The following is a 7,561-nucleotide window of genomic DNA, read 5'->3' as shown; positions in this document are numbered from 1 at the left end:
TTTATTTATCTTTACATTTGTTTCTTTAAATACATAATTCCATCGTATTAATAATTTTTATTTTTTTTTATTTCACATTTTATAAGTATTTATTATGAAAAAATATTCTTAAATCTTTGGAAATTTTATTTATTTATCTTTACATTTGTTTCTTTAAATAAATGATTCCCATGTATTAATATATATTTTTTATTTCACATTTTATAAGTATTTACTATGAAAAATATACATTCTTGAATCTTGGGAAATTTAATTTATTTATCTTTACATTTTTTTCTTTAAATACATAATTCCATCGTATTAATAATATATTTTATTTATTTCACATTTTATAAGTATTTATTATGAAAAAAAAAAATATCCTTAAATCTTTGGACATTGTATTTATTTATTTTTTTTAAATGTTTTCTTTAAATAAATAATTCCCATGGATTAATATATTTTTTTATTATTTCACATTATATAAATGTATTATATAGTATTTACTATGAAAAAAAAAATCTTAACTCTTTGGACATTTTATTTATTTATCTTTACATTTGTTTCTTTAAATACATAATTCCATCGTATTAATAATATTTTTTATTTATTTCACATTTTATAAGTATTTATTATGAAAAAAATATTCTTAAATCTTTGGACATTGTATTTATTTATTTTTTTAAAGGTTTTCTTTAAATAAATAATTCCCATGTATTAATATATTTTTTTTGTTATTTCACATTATATAAATATATTATATAGTATTTACTATGAAAAAAAAAATCTTAAATTTTTGGACATTTTATTTATTTATCTTTACATTTGTTTCTTTAAATACATAATTCTATCGTATTAATAATATATTTTTATTTTATTTCACATTTGATAATATTTATTATGAAAAAAAATATTCTTGAATATTTGGACATTGTACTTATTTATTTACATGTTTTCTTTAAATAAATAATTTCCATGTATTAATATATATATATATATATATATATATATATATATATTGTTTTTATTTACTATTTATTTTATTTACTATGAAAAAAATATTCTTAAATCTTTGGACATTTTATTTATTTATCTTTACATTTGTTTCTTTAAATACACAATTCCATCGTATTAATAATATTTTTTTATTTTATTTCACATTTTATAAGTATTATGAAAAAATATTCTTAAATCTTTGGATATTGTACTTATTTATTTACATGTTTTCTTTAAATAAATGATTCCCATGTATTAATATATATTTTTTATTTCACATTTTATAAGTATTTACTATGAAAAATATACATTCTTGAATCTTTGGAAATGTAATTTATTTATCTTTACATTTTTTTCTTTAAATACATAATTCCATCGTATTAATAATATTTTTTATTTATTTCACATTTTATAAGTATTTATTATGAAAAAAAATATCCTTAAATCTTTGGACATTGTATTTATTTATTTTTTTTAAATGTTTTCTTTAAATAAATAATTCCCATGTATTAATTTTTTTTTTTTGTTATTTCACATTATATAAATATATTATATAGTATTTACTATGAAAAAAAAAAATCTTAAATCTTTGGACATTTTATTTATTTATCTTTACATTTTTTTCTTTAAATACATAATTCCATCGTATTAATAATATTTTTTATTTATTTCACATTTTATAAGTATTTATTATGAAAAAAATATCCTTAAATCTTTGGACATTGTATTTATTTATTTTTTTAAATGTTTTCTTTAAATAAATAATTCCCATGTATTAATATTTTTTTTTTGTTATTTCACATTATATAAATATATTATATAGTATTTACTATGAAAAAAAATAATCTTAAATCTTTGGACATTTTATTTATTTATCTTTACATTTGTTTCTTTAAATACATAATTCTATCGTATTAATAATATATTTTTTTTTTATTTCACATTTGATAATATTTATTATGAAAAAAAATATCCTTAAATCTTTGGACATTGTATTTATTTATTTTTTTAAATGTTTTCTTTAAATAAATAATTCCCATGGATTAATTTTTTTATTTTTTTTATTTCACATTATATAAATATATTATATAGTATTTACTATGAAAAAAAAAAATCTTAAATCTTTGGACATTTTATTTATTTATCTTTACATTTGTTTCTTTAAATACATAATTCCATCGTATTAATAATATATATTTTTTTATTTCACATTTTATAAGTATTTATTATGAAAAAAATATCCTTAAATCTTTGGACATTGTATTTATTTATTTTTTTAAATGTTTTCTTTAAATAAATAATTCCCATGTATTAATATATTTTTTTTGTTATTTCACATTATATAAATATATTATATAGTATTTACTATGAAAAAAAAAATCTTAAATTTTTGGACATTTTATTTATTTATCTTTACATTTGTTTCTTTAAATACATAATTCTATCGTATTAATAATATATTTTTATTTTATTTCACATTTGATAATATTTATTATGAAAAAAAATATTCTTGAATCTTTGGACATTGCACTTATTTATTTACATGTTTTCTTTAAATAAATAATTTCCATGTATTAATATATATATATATATATTGTTTTTATTTACTATTTATTTTATTTACTATGAAAAAAATATTCTTAAATCTTTGGACATTTTATTTATTTATCTTTACATTTGTTTCTTTAAATACATAATTCCATCGTATTAATAATATTTTTTTATTTTATTTCACATTTTATAAGTATTATGAAAAAATATTCTTAAATCTTTGGATATTGTACTTATTTATTTACATGTTTTCTTTAAATAAATGATTCCCATGTATTAATATATATTTTTTATTTCACATTTTATAAGTATTTACTATGAAAAATATACATTCTTGAATCTTGGGAAATTTAATTTATTTATCTTTACATTTTTTTCTTTAAATACATAATTCCATCGTATTAATAATATATTTTATTTATTTCACATTTTATAAGTATTTATTATGAAAAAAATATCCTTAAATCTTTGGACATTGTATTTATTTATTTTTTTTAAATGTTTTCTTTAAATAAATAATTCCCATGGATTAATTTTTTTGTTGTTGTTATTTCACATTATATAAATATATTATATAGTATTTACTATGAAAAAAAAAAATCTTAAATCTTTGGACATTTTATTTATTTATCTTTACATGTGTTTCTTTAAATACATAATTCTATCGTATTAATAATATATTTTTTTATTTTATTTCACATTTGATAATATTTATTATGAAAAAAAATATTCTTGAATCTTTGGACATTGTACTTATTTATTTACATGTTTTCTTTAAATGAATAATTCCCATGTATTAATATTTTTTATTTATTTATTTATTTACTATTTATTTTATTTACCATGAAAAAATATTTACATTTTTTTCTTTAAATACATAATTTCATCGTATTAATAATATTTTTTTATTTTATTTCACATTTTATAAGTATTTATTATGAAAAAATATTCTTAAATCTTTGGAAATTTTATTTATTTATCTTTACATTTGTTTCTTTAAATAAATGATTCCCATGTATTAATATATATTTTTTATTTCACATTTTATAAGTATTTACTATGAAAAATATACATTCTTGAATCTTGGGAAATTTAATTTATTTATCTTTACATTTTTTTCTTTAAATACATAATTCCATCGTATTAATAATATATTTTATTTATTTCACATTTTATAAGTATTTATTATGAAAAAAAAAAATATCCTTAAATCTTTGGACATTGTATTTATTTATTTTTTTTAAATGTTTTCTTTAAATAAATAATTCCCATGGATTAATATATTTTTTTATTATTTCACATTATATAAATATATTATATAGTATTTACTATGAAAAAAAAAATCTTAACTCTTTGGACATTTTATTTATTTATCTTTACATTTGTTTCTTTAAATACATAATTCCATCGTATTAATAATATTTTTTATTTATTTCACATTTTATAAGTATTTATTATGAAAAAAATATTCTTAAATCTTTGGACATTGTATTTATTTATTTTTTTAAAGGTTTTCTTTAAATAAATAATTCCCATGTATTAATATATTTTTTTTGTTATTTCACATTATATAAATATATTATATAGTATTTACTATGAAAAAAAAAATCTTAAATTTTTGGACATTTTATTTATTTATCTTTACATTTGTTTCTTTAAATACATAATTCTATCGTATTAATAATATATTTTTATTTTATTTCACATTTGATAATATTTATTATGAAAAAAAATATTCTTGAATATTTGGACATTGTACTTATTTATTTACATGTTTTCTTTAAATAAATAATTTCCATGTATTAATATATATATATATATATATATATATATATTGTTTTTATTTACTATTTATTTTATTTACTATGAAAAAAATATTCTTAAATCTTTGGACATTTTATTTATTTATCTTTACATTTGTTTCTTTAAATACACAATTCCATCGTATTAATAATATTTTTTTATTTTATTTCACATTTTATAAGTATTATGAAAAAATATTCTTAAATCTTTGGATATTGTACTTATTTATTTACATGTTTTCTTTAAATAAATGATTCCCATGTATTAATATATATTTTTTATTTCACATTTTATAAGTATTTACTATGAAAAATATACATTCTTGAATCTTTGGAAATGTAATTTATTTATCTTTACATTTTTTTCTTTAAATACATAATTCCATCGTATTAATAATATTTTTTATTTATTTCACATTTTATAAGTATTTATTATGAAAAAAAATATCCTTAAATCTTTGGACATTGTATTTATTTATTTTTTTTAAATGTTTTCTTTAAATAAATAATTCCCATGTATTAATTTTTTTTTTTTGTTATTTCACATTATATAAATATATTATATAGTATTTACTATGAAAAAAAAAAATCTTAAATCTTTGGACATTTTATTTATTTATCTTTACATTTTTTTCTTTAAATACATAATTCCATCGTATTAATAATATTTTTTATTTATTTCACATTTTATAAGTATTTATTATGAAAAAAATATCCTTAAATCTTTGGACATTGTATTTATTTATTTTTTTAAATGTTTTCTTTAAATAAATAATTCCCATGTATTAATATTTTTTTTTTGTTATTTCACATTATATAAATATATTATATAGTATTTACTATGAAAAAAAATAATCTTAAATCTTTGGACATTTTATTTATTTATCTTTACATTTGTTTCTTTAAATACATAATTCTATCGTATTAATAATATATTTTTTTTTTATTTCACATTTGATAATATTTATTATGAAAAAAAATATCCTTAAATCTTTGGACATTGTATTTATTTATTTTTTTAAATGTTTTCTTTAAATAAATAATTCCCATGGATTAATTTTTTTATTTTTTTTATTTCACATTATATAAATATATTATATAGTATTTACTATGAAAAAAAAAAATCTTAAATCTTTGGACATTTTATTTATTTATCTTTACATTTGTTTCTTTAAATACATAATTCCATCGTATTAATAATATATTTTTTTTTATTTCACATTTTATAAGTATTTATTATGAAAAAAATATCCTTAAATCTTTGGACATTGTATTTATTTATTTTTTTAAATGTTTTCTTTAAATAAATAATTCCCATGTATTAATATATTTTTTTTGTTATTTCACATTATATAAATATATTATATAGTATTTACTATGAAAAAAAAAATCTTAAATTTTTGGACATTTTATTTATTTATCTTTACATTTGTTTCTTTAAATACATAATTCTATCGTATTAATAATATATTTTTATTTTATTTCACATTTGATAATATTTATTATGAAAAAAAATATTCTTGAATCTTTGGACATTGCACTTATTTATTTACATGTTTTCTTTAAATAAATAATTTCCATGTATTAATATATATATATATATATATTGTTTTTATTTACTATTTATTTTATTTACTATGAAAAAAATATTCTTAAATCTTTGGACATTTTATTTATTTATCTTTACATTTGTTTCTTTAAATACATAATTCCATCGTATTAATAATATTTTTTTATTTTATTTCACATTTTATAAGTATTATGAAAAAATATTCTTAAATCTTTGGATATTGTACTTATTTATTTACATGTTTTCTTTAAATAAATGATTCCCATGTATTAATATATATTTTTTATTTCACATTTTATAAGTATTTACTATGAAAAATATACATTCTTGAATCTTTGGAAATGTAATTTATTTATCTTTACATTTTTTTCTTTAAATACATAATTCCATCGTATTAATAATATATTTTATTTATTTCACATTTTATAAGTATTTATTATGAAAAAAATATCCTTAAATCTTTGGACATTGTATTTATTTATTTTTTTTAAATGTTTTCTTTAAATAAATAATTCCCATGGATTAATTTTTTTGTTGTTGTTATTTCACATTATATAAATATATTATATAGTATTTACTATGAAAAAAAAAAAATCTTAAATCTTTGGACATTTTATTTATTTATCTTTACATGTGTTTCTTTAAATACATAATTCTATCGTATTAATAATATATTTTTTTATTTTATTTCACATTTGATAATATTTATTATGAAAAAAAATATTCTTGAATCTTTGGACATTGTACTTATTTATTTACATGTTTTCTTTAAATAAATAATTCCCATGTATTAATATATATTTTTTATTTTTTTATTTACTATTTATTTTATTTACCATGAAAAAATATTTACATTTGTTTCTTTAAATACATAATTCCATCGTATTAATAATATTTATTTTTTTTATTTCACATTTTATAAGTATTTATTATGAAAAAATATTCTTAAATCTTTGGACATTGTATTTTTTTTTTTTTTTTTTTTAATGTTTTCTTTAAATAAATAACTCCCATGTATTAATTTTTTTATTTTTCATTTCACATTTTATAAGTATTTACTTTGAAAAAAAAATCTTAAATCTTTGGACATTTTATTTATTTATCTTTACATTTGTTTCTTTAAATACATAATTCCATCGTATTAATAATATTTATTTTTTTTACTACACATTTTATAAGTATTTATTATGAAAAAAATATTCCAAATGAAAAAATTCTTTATAATATAAAAGTTCCACTTGTTAAATTGAAATAACGCTGACTCTGATTCTGCATTGAGGCCAAACCTTTGTAATGCTGCACTTTAACCACACGAGGGCACTGCTCCATTATAGTTGACGTTCCAGTTGTGTTGCTGCAGCCAGTTACAGCCACCAGAGGGCGGTGTGGCGCGAGGTTTTCCAAAATACATTACAATTCAAATTTTAGATGAAGTCCTTTTTTAAAAAGTGCTTACGATTAAAATAACAGTAACATAAATACAGTATACAAACAAAACAACACATAAATATGATGCACAAAACAGAGTTGTGGGCAATTTACATCTGCTCTATGATTTATAACCTTGTGTTTAGTCTATTTCATCATGTTCTACAAACCCCAAAAGCAGAGAAGTTGACACGTTGTCAATAAAAAGAGAATACAACAAATCCTTTTCAACTTA

This window comes from Nerophis lumbriciformis, linkage group LG39 (assembly GCF_033978685.3).
Source record: "Nerophis lumbriciformis linkage group LG39, RoL_Nlum_v2.1, whole genome shotgun sequence".
Lineage (NCBI taxonomy): Eukaryota > Metazoa > Chordata > Actinopteri > Syngnathiformes > Syngnathidae > Nerophis > Nerophis lumbriciformis.
The sequence above is the reverse complement of the archived record's forward strand: the minus strand, read 5'-3'. Positions refer to the sequence as shown.